General features: G+C 38.2%; 1 protein-coding gene across 4 annotated transcripts in view; it reads right to left on the bottom strand.

Annotated features, from left to right (window-relative positions):
- MAPK8 (mitogen-activated protein kinase 8) overlaps nucleotides 1-17,331 on the bottom strand; it is a 104,124-nt gene extending 86,793 nt beyond the window's left edge. For 2 of the 4 annotated variants that reach the window (XM_056800676.1, XM_056800673.1), the window contains exon 1: nucleotides 17,095-17,331. The gene's annotated coding sequence lies outside the window, so the exon portion shown is untranslated. The remainder of the gene's footprint in view (nucleotides 1-17,094) is intronic. The other 2 variants (XM_056800675.1, XM_056800670.1) reach the window with 2 other exon arrangements.
- Between the last annotated feature and the right edge of the window lie 4,555 nt (nucleotides 17,332-21,886).

Here is a 21,886-nt window from a genome sequence, read left to right as displayed (position 1 = left end):
AAGAATAAATTACTCTGAAAAAAAGTATACACAACTTCCTTAAGTCATCAACTCATTTTTTTCCTACCCTTTCCACACTTGAACAGAGCACTTAAAATTGGAAAACCCATTAGAGATTCAATTCTATACACAGTTATGCTTCTTTGTGCAAAACACTGTTAAGAGACTGGGAATACAGATAAAAATAATAGTTTTTTTTCCCTCAAGAAGCATCCATTCTACTAATGGGAGAAGCAAGCAGATATATTCTACAAACAAATGCAAGTTCATCTGAACACAGAGACAGGCCAAGAAATGAGGAAGATTACAGATACAGGTTGAATCACAAATTTATGAACCTCCACAACCTAGTTCCAATCTATCTTTCCAAATTTATTTCACAATATTTCCTCACACAAATAGAATTTTACATTTCAGGCAAGCTAGACTACTTAACTATTTCCAATTTTATATGCTGTCTTCTTCCTTGGTACATTTGAATAGGGCACTTCACCTCAATACAATCTCCTCCTCTCTATCTGTTGATATCCCTAATTCAGGTGGTAGCAATTAAAAATATTTCTAACATCTTTCCACTGCCCTCAGCACAGACAGCTAGCATTTAATATGTGCTTAAAACTTGCCAGACACTATGCTAAAGCATCTGAGATGCAAAAAAACTATATACAAACAAGATTCCTACAGGATCTTGTCATGAGTGATTTCAGAAGGCAAGCACCAAGATGAAAGAGAATTGGGAAAGGCTTTTTGTAGAAGGTGAGACTTTAGCTAAAACTAGAAATAAAAACAGGAAAGCTAAGAAGCAGAAATGAGGAGGGAGAGAATTTGGAGGTTGGAGGGGGCCAGTGAAAATGCTTGGATTCAAAAGATGGAGTGTCCTGAGAAAGGAATAGCAAGGAGGACAATGTCACCAGATAGAAGAATGTAAGGAGAAAAGTAAGATGTTAGAAGCCTGGAAAAGTAGAGGAGTCTGTTTAAGAAGGGCTTTGAAAGTCAAGAGGATTTTATATTTGATCCTAAAGGCAATAAGGAAACCCTGAAGTTTACTGAGTATATATATTAAGAGAGACAGAGAGACAGAGAAGGAGAAAGTTAGACTTGTGTTTTTCTTGTATCGTATTTCTTTATAAATATGTCTTGTCCTTCACCTCTGTCCTTTTAGAGCAAGGACCTCACAATTTCTCTAGATTTTTATGCCTCCAATGTTTAACTAGTCCTCTGCACACAAGATGCATTTAAACATTAAATAAAAATGTACTTATCTCTGCTCTTTGGAAGAAAAAGTAAATCGACCTAATTCTCCATAAAATAAATTTGGAATTAAGCCCCCAAACTTACTACTGTGTGTGTCCTGATACAAGATAAAAGGGAAAATCTCTTATTTGTGCAAAAATATTTAGAGCAGCTCATTTGCAGTGGCAAACTGAGGGTATAACCATCAATAAAGGAATATTATATGAATGAAAAGGAACATTACCTCATGCCATAAGTTAAGGGGATTGTTTGAGAGAAACCTGGGAAAGGTTTAGGGTTACAGTTAGATAAGGGAGAAAAATTTGAAGTACGAAGAAAAATCTATAATGGTTCACTCAAAACCGCACTAGAGCTAAACCTGAAAGGATAGGCAAAATTCCAACAGGCAGAAATTAAAGGAACGGCATTTCAGACATAAAATGAGTCTTGAGTATCCAGGTGGAAAAGAGAAAAAGTTTGTAGAACAGTGAGTAGTCTATATTTTTGTTGGAACGATGGGTATGTGAAAGGGGGTTAACTGGTAATAATGCTAGGAAAAATACATTTTAGTTGGAAGATAAAGGGTTTTGAATGCTAAGCTAAATAATTTGGACTTAAAATGTACAAGACTCTCATCATCCTAATGTAGGCCCTCCATACCCAATTTATTATAATCGTCTCTATACTGATCTCTGACTACCCATTTCTCCCTCTTCCAATTCATCTTGCATACCAAGTTAATCTTCCTTTAAACACTGCTTTCATCCCATTACTCCACCACTCAGAAATCTATCAATTCTCATAATTTCATGCTGGCTCCAGGCTAAAGTCCAAACTCCTTCAAGTATCTACCGATAATCTTACTCCAATTTATTTTCCCAACTTCTTTCACTACTCTCTAAGCTGCCCTATAGGATGTCTCCAGTCCTGCAAGATTAATCTGTCACCTGCCCCACATTCTACATATTCCCAATTCCACACCTTTGCTCATATCTTTAAGAAGATAAAACTGAGTTAAATAAATAAGCTTGCTGAATTAAGAAAATGAAAAGGTTCACTACAATTTAGGGATAATTATTTCTTTTGATGCTAAAACTTTTTCCAAATTTCCTTGCATAATCCTTGAAGGGAGAAAAGATAAACTTGTATCATTTGAATAGATATCATAACTTTGCTTTTCTCTTACCATTTATCCTCTAAGCTCAACATGTATATGAACAATTTTATTTCAGTTTTATATGTTGTTCACATGAAATTTTTTGTCTGAAGTTATTACTCAGAGATTTGAAATGTACAATTTAGTCAAAAATGGTAAGTCTAGAGCTGTGGGTCTGTATCACTCTTGGCCACTCACTATCTACATGACTCTTGAAGGTGACATCACTGACCTCAAACTCCATTTCCTCCTTTGTAAAATGGTGAATTTGGACTAAATGATGACAGGTTTTTTCTAGATCTAACTTCTGTAATTCTAAACTGTAATTTAATAGTGCTTAGATTAAAGCAAAGTTCTGAGTAATACATAAATTAGAGCAAAACAGTTTGCTATTTTCTAAGTCTCTTTCTAATGATATAACATCATCCAGAAGTCATGGAATTCTGTTAATAAATCAACTATTTCTCAGTGATGTAATTAAGGCTCTATTACTATCTCTAAATGAATCAAGGGTATTGTTACATTTTTAAAACCCTCAACTTTTACTGTTTTTTAACTTCTCACCTAATTTCTGGCACTCTTTAAGCAGTGAAAGTTTAAGCTTCTCCAAGTAATATCAGCCATAATGATTAAATGTGGAATGCAACCCTCAGACTCTATGCCAGAATGGCTTAATTAAGAAACCACTAAACTCTAAGATTAAAATACTAATGTTTGTCCCGGACTGACCTCGTATTTTGTACAACTAATCTTTACTTTGGTACTTTGTGAAGGAATTCTGATAGACTCAAGGAGTCTTGCAGATTTCATTACTGCTTATTCCAATGAGAGGCCCTTGTAATTTCTCAGGCTTGTCTTTTTACTTGTATTTTGAATGAATAGCCTTTTGACTTTGATTAATTTGCAATTCTGATTCTGTTAGTCTATATATTTAAGATGTCTACATTTCCTTATTCTCAGTCAATAAAATATTAATTTGATTTTCAAAATGAAAAGTTAAGACATTTGTTACAAGTTTGGAAGCACTCAGAAATTGGTGTTTAAAGTATCTTGAGGAGAAATCATCTGGAAAAATCACAAATTATACTTTTAACTATCTTTCTTACAAAAAGAAAAAGTGCCCCAAATAGCAAACTACCAGTCTCATATGTTTCTCTGCAAAATTTTTATACAATGGTGGCTGGGGGTCTGTGTGTGTGTGTGAGAGAGAGAGAGATTGTATGCACATTAGGAAATAAGTACTACTTGCTCACCAAGTCCTTATTTCTGATCTCCAAAGGCAGCTGGTGGTTTAGTGGATAGAGTTGGTTGTGGAGTCAGTAAGACTTGGGTTTAGTTGTGTGACCCTGGGTAAGTCACGTAACTCTACCTGTTTTCTGTAAAAGTAGCTGTAGAAGGAAATACCAAATCACTCCAATATCTTTGCCAAGAAAACTTCAAATGGGTTCATGAAGAGTCAAACAGTTCTGAATTGACTGAATAACACCAGCTAGATTGATCAGTTGTTGGTTAGAACACTGGACCCTGGAGTCAGAAAGACCTGCATTCAAATTCTGAATCAATCCTAAACCAACCGGGCAAGTTTTATAATCTTTGCTATCCTACCTCAGTTTCTTTAGTTGTAAAATGGAGGTAATAATAGCATCTACTTCCCAGGGATGTTGTGATGAAATGAGATATTTGTAAAGCATCTTGCAAATAATAAAATGCTATATAAATGCTATTATCATAATTATATTTATATAAAAAGTTCTAAAAATTAACTTTTGAAAACATTGAATACACAGAAATAATATTATATATTGTATAATTGAATAACATTCAGCATAATACATTCAAAGTCTTTGTAATTCACAGAGTAAATGAATTATTACCATAGAATCTAACCACTAAATTAAAGCAATGGTCTCTTATAGGGAAATGTATTCAGTAGAACCTTGTAACATCAAGAGTACAGTTCTCTTTGTTACAGAACTGGCAGCAGATGCATGGAGTTCTATTTACAAGTCACTGGTAATGGCTTCCAACACTGTAGCAAGGATTCCAGCTGACTGGGGACATGGCGGGATGGAGTGATAGACTTAATTTCCTTTAGCCCCTCCCCAACCCCAACCCCAGCATTCCCTAGGAAGATGCTGATGATACAAGGGTTTTTCTTCTTTTTTCCAGGGGGGGGAGGGCAGGGGGAGGAGAAGAGTGGGGAGAGGAGAATGTGTTAAGAAAATATCAATAAAGATGACAGAAGAACATGGACAGAAATCTCTTGGAGGAAGTTTGCCTAGAATATTACCATTCCTTTCCCCCTCATAATCACTGTCAGAGACACATGTAGAAATCAACAGTGGGAAAAAGGAGTTATGGTCTAGCTTCCTTTTCCACCCTTCATGCTACTGATCCAGATGAGGTTTAGGGATTAAGAAATAGTAGGATTTAGGTGATTTACCCCTTTCCCTTTACAGTTGTATCAGCTCAATTACTGGGTGATGAAGTGGTGGGAAGAAGAGACTTTCACTCCCCTTCTGCCAACTGACACCTCTGGAGATACAAGTGCCAAAAAATTCAACTCAAATTTAAGCACCTACTCTATGAAAAACACTGTTTTGTATAATACACTAACAATGCATAAATCAAGGTGTACACATTAATACACACACACTCTTTCTCACTCTCAACAGTGGAAGAAGTTCCAGATTATGGTTTCATCTCCCTATTTTTTCAAGAAATTCAGTAAGTGGCTCATAATCTTTCTCTGTATAACACCACTGAGGAAGAGCTCCTGGGGCAAGGCTGGGAAGTCTTCTATTTTTGCAGGGAATCTTCCACTTCCTGCTGCTGCCTCAAGTGAGAAGACCTCAGTGGGACTGCTAGCACCCTAAGCCTTTCATCCTCTTCTCAGTACAGCATATTCCCTGAGAAAATGCTGCTTGGGGTCAGGCTGGGCATCTTCTATCTGTCCCAAAGCAACTAATTCCATCTGTGCCAACACAAGACATCTTCCACCTCCAGTTGCCAGACTAATTTCCCAACTGGGATATGATGAACCTCTAGTGCAAAGAAAGGCAACCCTCCCCTTGGCTTCAGACTTCCCATGTCAGACTTGCCATACCTATCCTTTGAGGGGAGAGGAGAGATTCCCTCCATTCATTGAAGAGCATTCTCGCACCTGGGTCATACTCTTCACATCCCAGTTACTGAATTCCTATTAATCATTATTCAAACTCTCCACTCCCCACCACCTGATTCTTCATTCCCATCCCTTTCAACCCTCCCAATCCTAAGTATCCTCTTAACTTTTCTCATCCTTTCCTCTGTGTCCTCTGGAATGTCTATTCCAAGACAACAAACTTGGAGGAGTTGGAATACCCCTTGATCCCTAATGCTACTACCATATTCTTTCCCTTTCTCCTTCACTAAGTAACCTCTCTTCCTTTGATGTGTATGCTATTGATATCTACCACTTAATCAAAATCTTGATAGTTGCTTGTCTACAGCCCCTAGGTCTGTGATGGTGAACCTATAGCACACAGAGCACTCTCTATGGGTAGTGTCCCCCCACCCCCGCAAGTTTGTTACTAGAAAGGCAGAGGGACCTGAGTGGAGCTGCTCCCTTCTCCCTCTTTTCACTTCACCCATTCTTCCGCCCAACAGCCCAATGGAAGTGCTTTCTCCCTTCCTTGTGTGAGATTTGGGGAGAGGGAGGGAGGAATAGCATGTAGTCTCTAAAAGGTTCACCTCTGGTCTAAGTGATTCCCCTTCCTTCCTCAAGAGTTCCATACGATGCTTATAATTTTTCTCTCCTCTCGAAATCTTACCATACTAGAGGACTTAAACATAATTTTGGTTCTCTCTCAGATACCCTAACCATTTACTCCCTTATTCACCTCCCATGACTACTCCTCCGCAGCCTCAGTCATATATAAAGCTGGTTATACATTTGATCTTGCCATCACCCACAAATGTACCACCCCTAGATTCAAGAATTTTAAAATTCCCTTATCCATCCATATTGGTTTTTTACCTCTGTCTTTTCCTCTTCATTTACCACATGACCTCTAATCTTCCGACCTCTTGATTTTCTTCAAGGTCATCTCCCCTACACTAGCCACACTCTCCTCTTCTTTCTATCTTGACTCCTTGGTGAACCAATTCATCTCTACACTATCCTCTTTTCTCCCTTATCATATAACATCCCAAATCATATTACATTTAGTCAAACCTCAGCTTTGGGTCACCCCAACCATTCCTCACTTTTATACCTATACATGTGCTGCTGAAAAAAAGTGGAGAAAAATCATGTAATCACTCTTGATTGGTTCTACTACATATTTATGTTATATTAACTCCCTTATTAACTCATTATCCCACTCCCCAGTGGCTCTTTCAAACCTTCTTATCCCTCTTCAAACCTCCCATGGTTTCCCCACCCACCTTTATTCTCTCAGTTGAGAACACTGGCTCATATTTTACAGAAAAAACTGAGATCATTCACCATCAACTCTCTCCTATCCTCTTCCTCACCTCCTATCACTCAGTTGCCTCTTCTCACTTTTTCCTACTTCAACCCTGTTTCAACCTTACTCTACCAAAGCTAACCCCTCTACTTGTTCAAGTTATCCCATCCCATGTCATTTGACTGCCCCTACTGTATTTATACTGTTCCACTTATTATTGCTCTTTCCTCCTCTTTAAAACTCTTTCCTTCTACCTTAGAATCAACATTGTATTGGTTCCATGGTGGTAAGGGCTAGGCAATGGGATTAAGTGACTTGTCCAGGAAAACACAGCTAAGAAGTGTCTGGGACCAGATTTGAACCTAGAACCACTAGTATCTAGGCTTGGCTCTCAATCCACTGAGCCAACTAGCTACCCCCTTTCATTTATTTTCAATCTCTCCATTTCTACTGGCTCATTTCCTACTGCCTACAAATGTGCTCACCTCTCTCCTATCCTAAAAAAAAACCCTCATTTGATCCTTCCATCATTACTATTGCCCTACATCTCTTCTGTCCTTTGTAAATCAACTCTTTAAAAAAAAGTATATCTATATTATGTGCCTTCACTTTCTCTTCTCTCACTCTCTTAACCCCTTACAATCTGGCTCCCAACCACATCATTCCATCTAAACTGCTCTCTCTAAAATCGCTAATGATCTCTTAGGTGACAAATCAAATGGCCTTTTCTCAATCCTCATTCTTCTTGACCTTTCTGTAGTCTTTGATATTGTTGACCAATTTTTCCTCCTTAATACTCTTTTCTCTAGGTGTTTTGGACACAACTCTCTCTTGGTTTTTCTCCTCCCTATTTGACAGCTCCTGTTTCTTTTTCTGAATTCTCTTACTGAATTTCTTCCTCTAACTGTAGGTGTCTGTCAGGAATCTGTCTGGGGTCCCCTTCACTTCTTTCTTTAAACTGCTTTACTTGGTGATGTCAACTCCCATGGATTTACTTATCATTTCTATGCTGATGATTCTCAAAAAAACCTTTCCTGTCCCAGTCTCTCTGCCAATTTCCATCTTCACAACTTCAAATGCCTTTCAGAAATCTTGAACTGCATGTCCAGTAGACATTTTAAAATTAACATATCCAAAACAAACTCTTTTTCTGTCCTAAACCCTCCCCACCCCCACTTTCCCTTTTACTGAAGGGACAACATCCTCCTCCCAATTCCTCAGGTTCATAACCTTGAAGCCATCCTGGATTTTTCTTACCTCTTACTTTTCTCTTACCTCCTATATCTAAGCTGTTGCCAAGGCTTGTTGGTTTTATCTTTGCACCCTCTCTCAAATATGCGTTGAATATTTCTTCTTGCCATCATTCTATTGACAGAATCATGTCACCTCATGCCTTGATTAATGAAATAGCCTGCTTAGGGGGTTTGGGGGAGGGGGCATGGTTCTGCCTGCCTCAAGTCTCTCCCCCCTCTAGTCTATTCTCCATTCAGCCAATAAACCAATCTCCCTAAAATATAAGTCCAATCATGTCATCTCTTATTCAATAAATTGTTGTGGCTTCTTATCTCCAAAAGCAAATGCAACATTCCCTGTTTGGCACTTAAAGCTCTTCATAACTTTATCTAACCCCCTTCTATCTTTACAGATTTCTTACATTTTACTGCCAAATATGTACTCTTTAATCAAGTTACACTGGCCTCCTGGTTGTTCTAAGAATTTGTTCAGTCATTCCAGTTGTGTCCCCTTATTCCTGACTCCATTTGGATTCTTTCTGGCAGACACTAAAGTGGTTTACCATTTTCTCTTCTAGCTCATCTCTTTTACAGATGAGGAAAGGGAGGCAAAAAGGGTTAAGTGACTTGCCCAAGGTCACACAGCTAGTATCTACAGTCAGATTTTAATTCAGGTCCTTCTGACTCCAGGACCAATATTCTATCCAATTCACTTCCTAACCAAACATTCTATTTCTGCCTCTGGACATCTTCTCTAGCTGCTCCCCTTGCCTGGAATGCTCTCCCTCTTTCACTCCAACTACTAACTTCCCAGCTTCCTAAAAGTTCTAATTAAAATCCCCACCTTCTACAGGAAGCTATCCCTCATTCTTAATTCTGGTGCTTTCATTCTTTCCTAGTTATTCAAAATCTTAAATACAATATGAATATTCTGTGCCTGGTTGGTTTCTGAATTATTATCTATTATTATTATTGGCTTATCTTCTGTAATTGGTATATCTGAAGTCGACCATATAAATAATGGTCATGCTTTATATAAAAGTTATGCTTTAATATAAAATAGTTCATTAACAAAATAAATTTACTAATTAATATATTTGAGTGCTGTTTTTATTTTTCTGTAAGCATACTGATTCTATGATTCACTGAGTTATTTGCTGTTTTATTTTAAACAAAATCTATTTTTAAAGTACAGCTTTTATGATGTACATCCCATACATCAAAATTCTCAAAGTCAACCAGATGAATTCACATTAAGAGCAGAATTGGGGGATGGGGTGGAAAAAAATGGTGAACTTACCAAGTGGAAATGGGATCTGCTTTTGTTTCTTCTGTTAATCAACCCTTTTTTAACTTCATGAACCAACTCCAGTTGAAATGTTAAAGGATTTCTTTCTTAGTCCAGTTGAAGGTAACATTTAAAACTAAAGTTTAAAGATATCTTAAAAATTATCTAATTCAAATCCTTCTTTTTACAGATCAAGATACCAGAAACCCAGGGGCTTTACCCAAAGTCAGATAATTATATGGCATAAGTATAGAAACCAAGCCCCACAGCTGACTCTCAATTCCAGGGCTCTTTCCTTTATACTAGTCTTTCTTTCAATACTAGAACAATTTTTAATATCCATTCTGAAATGCTAGAATGGCTAAATTTAATAATTACAGCTTACCTGTGCAATGTCTAAGTTCTTGGCTTTAAAAGCCACTTAATTTTTATAGGAATTTGCCTGTTTTGGGGAAGCTAAATTACTCAAACAACATCTCACTGAAAGAGACAAAAATTATTTATCTAATAATGTAGTGTCATGGTTTTTTTCCCTTTATCTAGTATTTTCTTTATAAAAATTATCCATACCAATAGTTTTACAGTAGAAAAGACTACAAGTCTAGCAACCTTATGGTCACATATGATTATAGCATCTCACTTCAACAACCTATGTGATTCAAATATAAAAACTGTAGCTAACAAAACAGATTAATGCAACATACTTGATATTCCAAATTCAAATTCAAATTCAAAATTACAATTTGAATATGCTGTGACTGGCTTGGATTCTGATTCATTTAAAAACAAAATGTTTCAAGTTTTTTTTATTGATTATGTAGAAGCCTCAGGAGGTTATTCTCACAACGGCATTAGACAGAATATTAAATTCCAATGTAATTAATTTTAGTGTGATTCACTCTTACACTAACTTTCTTTCCCTTAAGATTTTTCTCTACAATGTAAAGAAGATCAAAGGATATTTTGAAAAGCAGTATCTAAAAGCAAGCTTCCTGCTGTCAGAATGTCTCCCCCACATCTTTTTAATATATTTATATATATATATATGTGTGTGTGTATATATATATATATGCATATATATATATATATATATTCATATAGAAGAACTGAAGAAAAACAGCATTGAAGACAGGAACTATCCTCCAAACAAGAAATGGCATGGTTCCAAGTCCTGCTCTGAGAATAGTGACCTTGTGCAAGTTCCTCAACCTCTTGGTGCTCTAGGCCAGTGATATTAAATCAAATAAGAATAAGAGCCATTAAACCTTACTTAAGGGTCCTTGTAGGACACATATTGACTTAGAAACCCACACATTAATTTTTCTATGTTCTACTATATTTTGTTACACATTTCCTAGTTTCATTATAAACTGTCGTGGGCCATGACCTACCATGCATGACCTGTTGGACTCTATTGCTTTAAGCAACTAAGGGCAGACAGTACTGTGAGTTAATGGAGAAATTTTCCTTGCTAGGAAGTTCCCTCTAACAGTGAAATCACAGGTTCATTTTCCATCATTATAGTGGAAAATGTATTCAACTTGGAGTCAAAAGACCTATTTCAGTGTGTTAAGAGTATCAAGTCCTGGCTAGGATGTTAACTAGCTATGTGAACATAGGCAAACTACAATTTCTCTGAATCAAATTTCTCATCTGTAAAAGAAGAATAAAAACTATTTGTAAGACCTCCCTCACAAACTTATCATGAGGAAAACAGTTTATAAAATTTAAAGCATTACATAGAAAGACACCAATAAATATCTGCTGACTCAAATTCTAACCTAAAAAGAAAAACAAACAAAAAACACCATTCCAAGTACAAAAAACCCTATACTTATTAATGCTAGATGAACTTTACCATTAAAACTCAATAGAGGGGCAGTCTCAAATCTGGCCTATCTCAGATACTTCCTGGCTGTGTGTCCCTGGACAAGACATTTAGCCCCAATTGCCTAGGCCTTACTGCTCTTATGCCTTGGAACTAATACTTAGTATAGATTCTAAGACATAAGGCAAGGGAGTTCAGCACAATATGGCGAGCCCTTGGAAGTGGAGGGCCACCAGACTGTCTAACGAGGGGCAAACTGATATCCACCTGGGGTAGAAAAACTGTGCTTATTAGTTATTGGGATCAGGGCTAAGTAGTCATTGCACTTCCAACCTAGGCTTAACAAGGAGATTCAAACTCCCTCCTCTCCCTGACCCCTCCCTCCAAAGGTCCACCATCAAATGTAAAATTTTAAAAGGCAGTAAGAGCTCAGTGTCTCAGAATTAATACTCCATCTTTTGCAGTGTATTGTTTCCTAATCTTTATTCATTACCACTTTTTATCAGATAACTACAAGACAGCACACTTCAAAAATTCTTCTGTATTTAAGGAACACTACATATGTATTGTATAGATGTTTAAAAACTAACAAAAACCACTGCCCCAGAGATGTAAGGTCTAAACAAGAAAGCACTTAACATATTCTGCTCATTCCAATACAATTATTTATTTCAAATGTTTTATAGAACAGAGGATAATGATGAGGGGTAAAAGATTCAGAAATACACAGCATATTTATGGATGAGACATGAAATGAAATGGAGGGTACAGATGGCAAAAGAGTAAATTTGGGTCCATATGGCAAGTGTGGCAAAGGATTCACATACAAATAAGCAAAGACTTCTGGGAAACAAAAGTAAGTGGATAAAAAAGAATCAAGAAGAGAGAAGAAGAGGGAGAGAGGAGGGAGGGGGGAGGAAGGAAAAGAGAGAGAATGAGAAATAGAGTGAATGAGAGAGAGAGAATGAGAATCTTCCACATCAAAGTAGTGTTAAGTGAAATATTAAATTTACAGCAGTAACTCCTGCTGCTATCTAAATCTATTTCTTTTTTCAAGTATGAACAAAGGGCTCTACAATATTCTGGGGGTGGGGACAATGGTTTGAGATACCAAATCTAGTCCAACCTCTCATTTCACTGATAAGGAAACAGGTTCAGAAAAAGTGATTACTTCAACATCATAAAATTAGCTAAAGGAAGAAATAGTACCACAATTTGAGTGTCCTGATTCCTCTTGCAAGATTCTATCTACTGTATCATACCACCTCATCTAGTGCAAGATACTATAGATTAGGTAATCAAGTTCATAGGGGAAAATAACTGAAGACATAATAACAAGAAGTACAACATATAATAACTGAGATTTCACCTCATATCCATCCAATTAGAATGTCAGAGGGTCTGTGGGGAAGACAGGTACACTAATTAATAATTCCTTACATTCTCTTCCCCATAGCTTGTCCCTTTGATTGACCCCTCTCAATTTTAAAATCTTTCATCCAATGGCTCCTTTCCTACTACTTACAAGCATCTCCTAGATCTACCCCATTCTTAAAATGTGGCTTCACTTAATCTTATCAATACTTTAAGTTATTAGAGGTCTCTTCTACATTTCACCACCCTTTCACAGGCAAATACCTAGAAAAAACTATTTCATTGCTTCTATCCTCACTTCTCAATCTGGCTTCTATCTTCATTCACCTGAAAATGTTCTTCCCAAGGCTACCAATGATCTCTTAGAGGTCTTTGCAATGTTTAACACTATTAACCACTCTCCTTGATATCTCCTCCCTAGATTTTCTAGAACCTGTTCTCGCCCAGCCATCCTAACTGTTCAATTCTCTCTGTGTCTTTTGCTTGATCATCATTTATGTCCCATAATCCCACTGGGCTCTCTTCTCTTCTATGCTCTTTAAAGGTGGTCTCAGTAACTTCCAAAGGCTCAACTATCAACCCTATTCAGAAAAACAGGAAAATACACACACGTATCTGGGAGTCTCTGTGTATATGCATGCACATGCCCAGTTTTGCTCCTGAACTCCAGTCCCACATTACTGACTACCTAATGTATACTTCCACATGTCCATCCTCTTACTGACTCCCAAATTTCTGTTAAAGGCACCACTATCCTTCTACTGGCCCTCAAACTTAATCATTCTCCACTTTTCTTTTTCCCTCAACTCCAATGAGCTACCAAGTCTCATTGATTCTGCCTCCACAGTATCTCTCATATCTAACTCCTCTCAACTCACACAAGGACATGCTTAGTTCAGATCCTCATAATTTCTAGCCTAGACTTCTGCAAAAGCCTAATTGGTCTTCCTGATCTAGTCTCTTCAATCCAACAGCTTTCATATAGTTGCCAAAGGGATATTCCTAAAGTACACATCCATGTCATTCCCCTGCTCTGCAAGCTCCAACAACTTCTTCCTGTCTCTAGAATAAAATAATAATTTTTCCATTCAGCTTTCAAAGCCTTTCACAACCAGGCTCCAGTGTACCTACACAGCCCTACTAAACGTGATTCTCTTCCACACTTGCTGTTTCTCACACTCAGTACACCTAACATCTCTGTGCCTTGGATAGGCTGATCTCTTGCTTTGAATGATTTTCTTCTTTACTTCACAGAAACCTTACCTACCTTAGAAAGTTGTCTAGTGGCATATTCTGAACAGTGGGCTCTATTAATCCTGCCCTATGTTAATGCCCAACCTCCAGAAATGACTTGTTCTAAGTTTTATGTTGATTATTTTGGTCCATGTTGTTTCCCCAATAGAATATTAATTCCTTGAGAACAGAAATTTGTCTGTTTTTTGTCTTTGTATCCACTTGGCAAATAGGGATATCAAATTCTGTTAAATGAACATCCTGTTGTTGGAGCTCTGAATTGACTCAAACATGCTATGAGGAGATTTTGAATTATGTAAGAAAAGTCACTAAGCTCTTCATAGTCTATGACCTAGGAAGTCTACAACCAGGCATATATGTTCCAAAAGGGTCAAAGACAGAAAGATCAAAGTAGCACCTCCAGTGTTGTAAAGAATTAATTTTTTTTAAGTAGGTGCTCACCAACATAAGAATGTCTAAATGTACTACAGCATATTAATATAATATATAATATTACTGTATCACAAGAAACATGAATATGAATATTCAGAGAAACACAGGAAGATTTGTATGAAGTGATACAGGTATGGGAAAAACAAACCAAGTGTACAACATTCATAATGATTACAATAATGTCAAGAAAAACACTAAAAGGTAGCTGAACTCAACTGATATAATGACAAATCTTGGCTCTGGAGAAAAAAAATAAAGCATACAACTTTCTTTTCAGAAGGAAAGTGGAATGCAGGGTGGGTAACTGTGGGTACCTAATTTTGTATACACAGACTTTATCATCCATCAATTGTGTTCACTTTTTTTTTTATTACAAGGGTGAATGTAAATGAGAGGAGGAAGAAGAGAATTATAAAATGAAAAATGATACAGAGAAGCAAAGATATAAAATTTAACTACTTGCAGTCCCCCCCCCCCTTTTTTTAAACCTTACCTTCCATCTTGAAATTAATACTGTGTATTGGTTCCAAGGCAGAAGAGTGGTAAGGGCTAGGCAATGGGGATTAAGTGATTTGCTATATGATGGGAGTTAAGTGACTTGCTCCAGGATCCCACAGCTAGGAAGTGTCTGAGGCTACATTTGAACCTAGGACCTCCCATCTCTAATCCTGGCTCTCAATCCACTGAGCTACCCAGTTGCCCCCCTTTTTGCAGTTTCAGTAGCATATGCTCCCTCTAATTTTTATAGCAAAGCAAATTGTAAGTATACATTGGTGCCTTAATGACTTTAGACTTACTAATTTAAATGTGTACCTTTTATAAAACAAGTATTCAGACAACTATTTACTATGCTCAAACATTTTTTATTTCAGGATGATAAAATTCTTCTAATGATGGTCTATTTACTGAAGTAATAGCAATGCCAGCAAAGTTATTAAAGATTCACCTTCCCTTGTGATAGGCAACAGGCATAAGGTCACTTCGTCATTTCAAGTTGTTGGCAACTATACCATGACTTATAAAAATGTATAGCAATTTTAAAAACTGAATTTTTAGTTCATATTTAAACATTTAATTTTTTTATATACTAGAACATTTAAACTTTCAAATTAAAAAAAAAGAACAAAAGCATCTATCATGAAATCATAGAATACTAATGGTAAAAGGAATCATAGGGAGAATCTAGTTCAACCCTTTCATTTTGCAAATGAGGGAGCTGAGGATCTTAAACATTAAGTTATTCTATCACTTTATTTAAGAATAAATCAGGGATGTGACTTATATTCAAAGCATCATTCATATACCAAATTAAACTACTTCATTTTATCTTCAACTTCTAGCTCCTACATAGTGTGGAATGGCTACTGAATCTACCAAGGAACCACATGAACAAAAGATACTACAGTGAGCTCAGAATAAAATTAATTGCACTTAGTGCAAAGGTTTTTGTTTTTAACTTTACCTTATGTAGCATAATTGATAGAGCTGGCCTTGGAATACTGGTTCAAGTCTCTTCTCTGACATATACTGCCCTCTGACCCTGGGCAAGTCAAAATCTCAGTAATCCAAGGATCGAAAACAGTCAATTGCAGAGAAGGTGCCAACCTGTACTCAGAGGGAATTTCCTTACCTGGGAGTTCTCTATATGAATGCAATCACTAGTCCAGTACCTATCCCCAACTATGAATTGGGCTTATTGTTATTAATATGATGGTGATGAATGTTATTAAATTCACAGAAAATACCTGATGGGATACAAGGACAAAAACAAAAGAAAATATGCTGTTACTAATCTACCAGAACTCCAGTTGTAGCACAAACAGTGCCTCATCCAGTCAAGTGGATCAAGAAATATTTATTTAAGTGCCCACTATGTGCCAGGGACTAACTATAATCGCTCAGGATATAAAGAAAGGATAAAGGTAGTCCCTGTCTTAAGATTTTTAAAGTCTCATAAGAACACCACAAGCCAAAACTGTCCAACTGATATTTCCTTTTGCTATTCACCAGCAGAGGAATCCTCACCATTTTTTTTTGCACTGAGGCATCTGTATATAACTGATGCATCTGTCCATTACATTGCTGTCATAAACAAAGCTCCACAAAATGCAAAAAGCAAACAAAAATACACACTCTCACGAACACAAGATGCCCTAGGGCATCAACTCAGCCACCACAAATAGTAGAGGAAGGAAAAAGGTCCCATTCTCTTTTATATACCCGGCATCTACGAGGTGCTCACAGCCTGCCTCTTTAGCCGGTCCCGGCCTTCAAGGACTACACGGATCTCCCCCCTCCCCCCAAAGTCTAGGAGAACTTCTCCCCCACCCCGAGTCGTCTGGAAATACAATATGGAAGTATGGAAAGCACATAAGGCACACACCAGCGGTCAGGGGCCGCCCGCCGCAGGGGGGAGATGGGAGGGGGCAGGTAGGGAAGGAGGGAGGAAGGTAGATACACACCTAGCTCTCAGGCTCCGGCGGTCCCGGGGATGAAAGGGGCGTTGATGGTAGGGCGGCAACAGCGACTCATCTATCCCATTCCCGAGCCCCCAGCCCCGTCCCCTCCCCCTCGGGTCCTCCTCCCCGCCCCCTCCCCCTCCTGGCCCCCTTCACCCCGCTATTGTTCTCCAGATCCTCCGGCATCCTCCCCCAGTCCCCGGGCGAGCCCCCTTCCCCCCCCGAGCGGGGGCGCCAGCCTCTACCCCTCGCCTCCCCCACACCTTCTTCCTCCAAAGGGGGTCCCCGCGGCGGCAGCGGCGGCACAATAACATAAACACAGCGGCTACAGCCAGAGGAGCCGCCCCCGGGCTCCGGGCCCGGCTCTGTGCTCGACGCTGCACTCACCCGGGGAAATTAAGCGAGTATGGAAGGGAGGAAGGCCCCTTGGAGACACCCTGGGGGCGGCCGGGAGAGGAAGAGGACAGGACAGGCGTCCGAACCCAAGCCGCTGGCTAGCCGGTCCACCGAGCTCGTCCGGGATCCGGGCCGCGTCCTCCTGCCTCCGCCGCTCGGCTGAGGTACAAGAGCGCCAGCCGTCACTGCGCACGTCGCCACGTCATCCCGCAGAGCCCCGCCCCTTGCCCGCTTCCTCCTCCTCCCCAGGGGCGGGGCGTTCCAGAACCTGGGGGCGGGGTCGTTAGGAACCCGAGCGAAGTGCGTATAGGGCTGAACTGGCTGACCAGAGCACAGAAACCTAGGAGAAAAGAGGAACCTGAATAGGAGGCAGGACAAAACTGGAAGTATGAATGAGGGGCGTGGCTAGAGCTGAGTCCGACGGGGGCGGGGACTGTGCTTTTGTAAATTGTCCTTGTGCATTTAGAACCCTGATATTGACAACTAGCATTAAGAAAAAAAGATATAATGAATAATTTGCTGTCAGAAAGATGGTTCAAATTCCGCTTCTGATCCTGAGCATGTCCCCCAACCTCAAGGTGTCTCAGGCAAATTCCTAGGATTATCACACTACTTGGGTGAATTTGGAGAAATTTCTTAACCTTCTCCAGTATCAGCTTCCTCCTCAGTAAACTGCTGAGAAGGTCTCTATGTTCGATGAGTTCTCTTCAAGTTTTTGTTTCTTTGTTTGTTTTTTAATCTTCAACGCTAGCACGCCCAAGTTGAGATCTGAGAGGAGGGAGAACCTCCGTGATCACAAAACCGTAGATCCTTCTAGCATCCAAATTTATTTTCTTTTTTAGAACAAAACACATCCTTTCTTCACAACCTCCAGATCAGCTAGGTAGTTAATGAATGTCTATAAAGGAAGAAACTAGTAAATGGAAGAACTTTCCACCCAAAATACCATGCTTAAAGAAGCTGGCAAAACTATGAAGTTGAAAAAGAACCTGGGTATTATATTTCTGTTTCCTCACTCTACAGCAATGCGTATTTGTAAACCCCTATATCCAACTTGAATTGTAGACTTCTTGCAGACCAAGTCTACCTAGGAATCACCTCCCTCCCTCCCACATTATTTTTGTTTGTGGAGTGCAGTGTAAAGAACAGCAGCTTTAGGATTCAGGGAACTTGGGTTTTATTCCTAGTTCTTCCATTTACTAGCTATATGTGTATGACCTTGGGCAAGTCACTGCAGGTCTAGTATCTCACCTGCAAAAATGGAATAAGAATATTTGTACTGCCTAACCTAATCACAAATGAGATGATGTATAATGGTATTTGGTAAAGTATAATCTACATGCCATTAATCTCTGTGGCAACTAGGTGATGCACTGTGCTCAGAACACTAGCTGAGTGACCCTGGGGAAGTCACTTAATCCCCTTTGTCTCAGTTTCCTCATTTGTAAAATGAGCTGGAGAAGGAAATGGCAAACCACTACAGTATCTTTGCCAAGAAAACCCAAAATGGGGTCACAAAGAGTCTGACATGACTGAAACCACTCAACAACAAAAACAAATCCAGTCTGTAAAACACTTCTCAGATTTGTTAAATAATATATAAATGTCTGTTTACATTAATAGCCTGGTATAGTGTATAGAATAATTGACTTGGGATTAAGAAGAACTAAATTCAAATCTCACCTCTAATACTAATTAGCTGTGTGACCCTGGAGAAGTCATTTACTTTCTGTTTCCACATCTATGAAAAAAGGGGATTGGGCTAGATAAGGTCTTTTCTAGCTAAAAATCTATGTTCCTATGACTAAGCATGTTGAATTTGCAAGGTGCTGGGAATACAAGAACAAAAGCAAAATAGTTCCTGCCTTGAAGGAACTTACATTCTCCTGGGAGAAACTGATATGCATACAAATATATATGTACTACGTAATATAACTTAGGTGGTATAACAGTAGAGAAGTCATAGAACATTACTTGATGGTTCAGAGAAATTAAAAGAATTGCCTATGATTCACACTGTTAGTATGTTTCAAAGGTGGATTTGAATACAATTCTCCCTGATTCCAAGTCAAGTACTCCATGAGTTAGGTAACAGTTTAAATCACTTTAAAATCAACTTTAATCTAAATATATATGCCAGAGTTGCAAAGGATTGACTCATCCAAAATTCTCACTAATATAACAAAGGACATTTATAGAGTGCTTAAAACGCGTAAAGTGCTTTAATACATTATTTCCTTCAAACCTCACAACAATACCATGAAGCAGATAATAGTTATCAATATCACCATTTTTTTAGATGAACACTGAGGCACAAAAAAATGTATGTGACTTACTGAGAGTCACATAACTTATGCTGGCTTATTAGCAAGAGTTCAACAAAATCTTACCAATGCCAAATGCAACATTCTATACACTACACAATACTATCTTCCTCAGAGATGTTAAATGATCTATCTAACAGCACAAAGCTCATCTAGCTTGTAATAGAACCCATTGGGTTTCCTGATCCCTATCCCACTTTGTCCCATTGCTATTACTTTCTGTTTAATGAAAAAAAAAAACACAATAATAATAACCAAAAACCTCCCTTTCCTTTCCCATGTAGAAAAATAAAGATGACTTCAGTACTGGATATTTAATTTAACAATAAGCCACCTTATTGTGACTCCTTTTCTGGTGAGGTCACAAGTCATTGGTATCTCAGCCACATTTCAAGACAAATTCGATGATTTATACAAAACTGTCTATCTTTGTGTCTACGAGGAAACAAGTCTGTCTTAACAAGCATATATAGTAACCAAGCTCACACCCATGTTCAAACCATTGTTGGGTTACCATCTGTCAAAATCAATTCTCTCTTATATGTATATACATATCACCACTTATACCATCCTCCACCCATATGCATTGCTTACAACAAGAGATAGTTGTTTGTTTGTTTGTTTGTTAAGCACAAAACCTACACAATCTTTTGATAGGGAATATGCATTTTTGGGGGCAGGGGAAAAAGTTGTCTATTTTTCTCTTTTATAGAGACAGGGTAAGGAATGATGAAAAATGAAGGTTAGTTTCAAGGAGGACCAGAGTAAGAAAGAGCTAGAAGTAAAAATAAGTAAAAAGTAGAGTGTTTTGATACTCATGATCCTAGTGCATAGATCTTATCCATTCACACATCAAAGTAGTCAAAGTAAATAGCATCATGAAGAAGAAAGGAGACAGAGCAAGGGGAGAGGTGAGAGAGAGAGAAAGAGAGAGAGAGTTGTTTTTTTTATTTCTGTGATTACATATATCTAGCTACCCAAACCCCTAAAAGTAGTATGATATGTGCCAGATTCTAATGCTAAGTACAATAAATTAAAATATAAAGGTGAAATAATTCCTGCTCTCAAAGAGTTTATATTCTAATGAGAGAGAACACATATGGAGTAGTGATGAAGAGGGAAGGGAGTTCAGATATAGGGAATCATGAGAATGGTGGATTGATGCACAGGATAGCTCTCTCTCTCTCTTTTTTTTTTTTTGAAAGCAAAAGCAATTAGGGTCAAAGAATATAGATTCAAATTTTGGCTCCATTGTCACTTTATTTTCTCTGGGAGTCTATTTTCTCATCTGTAAAATGAGAGGAATAGAAACCATTCTCTAAGGTCTCTTCCTATTCTAGACTTTATGATGCTATGACTGTTCCACTTCCTCAAGATATTCCATATCTGGCTTGCATGATTTTTCTCTACTCCATCACCTGCTCTTATCCTTAAGATTCCAACATCTATAGTGATAATCCTCTCATTCATCTGGCTTTATGATTCCTCTACTGACTTAGTTCCAATGACTTTAGTCTCTAATTTAGCTAGCACATGCTTGATCAAATCCTAGACTATACCATCAGTTTAAATCGACTATGCTTCCATGGTTTTGAATTCTGGAATTCTTATCTTTGACCAAATCCTTTTATCCTTCTACCCTTCTTACTCACTTATTTCCCATGAATCTGCCCTTTGTCACTTATTGCCACCTCCATTTCTTCAAGGCCTCCCTATTCTCATCCTTCATTAACTAGTTTCTGGTCCACTTGTAAAATTAAGCTGATTCTTTAGCCCCATCTCAACCTGTCTTCCATGAAATGCATGCCAGTGATACTATAATTACTTTGGTATGTACAGAAACAATTTAGAGGGGTTGACAGTCACCAGTGATGCTGAACTTATGACCTGGCTTTTAAAATATGCCATGCAGCTGCCCCAGGCTGCTAGTTGACACTTCCTAGGGTATTATTTGTAGCTACTACTAACAAAGAAAGCTTCTGTATACTAATTGGATTGTCCATGTTCAGGCTCCTTGTGACACTGTTTAACTTGTTCTTTACTAACAGTGATCTAGTAAAGCACCTAACTTTATCCCCTTTTCAGTTTTTTATTAGTTGTTCCTGACATAAATAGAATTTTTTGGTTTTATTTTGTTTTATAGGTATTTGTGCACATGCTGGATTCAATAACAAGGATGTAAACCTCTTGTGGATAGGAGCCATATCTTATTTGACATTTTTCCTCCCTTGATGCCTAACATGGTGCACTGTACAGCATATACCCCAAATGTTTATGGAATTAGGGAGGTAGAGTGATATAGCAGAAAGTATACTAGCTTTGGAATTGGAGGTCCTGGGTTCAGATTCTGCCTGTGCTATTCACTATCTGTGTGACATCAGATGACTCACTTAACATTTTTGAGTCTCAGCTGCTTCATCTATAAAAATAGAGATAATGGTGTAATAGTCACAATACCA

Source organism: Monodelphis domestica, chromosome 1, assembly GCF_027887165.1.
Source record: "Monodelphis domestica isolate mMonDom1 chromosome 1, mMonDom1.pri, whole genome shotgun sequence".
Taxonomy (NCBI): Eukaryota; Metazoa; Chordata; class Mammalia; order Didelphimorphia; family Didelphidae; genus Monodelphis; species Monodelphis domestica.
The sequence above is the reverse complement of the archived record's forward strand: the minus strand, read 5'-3'. Positions and strand labels throughout refer to the sequence as shown.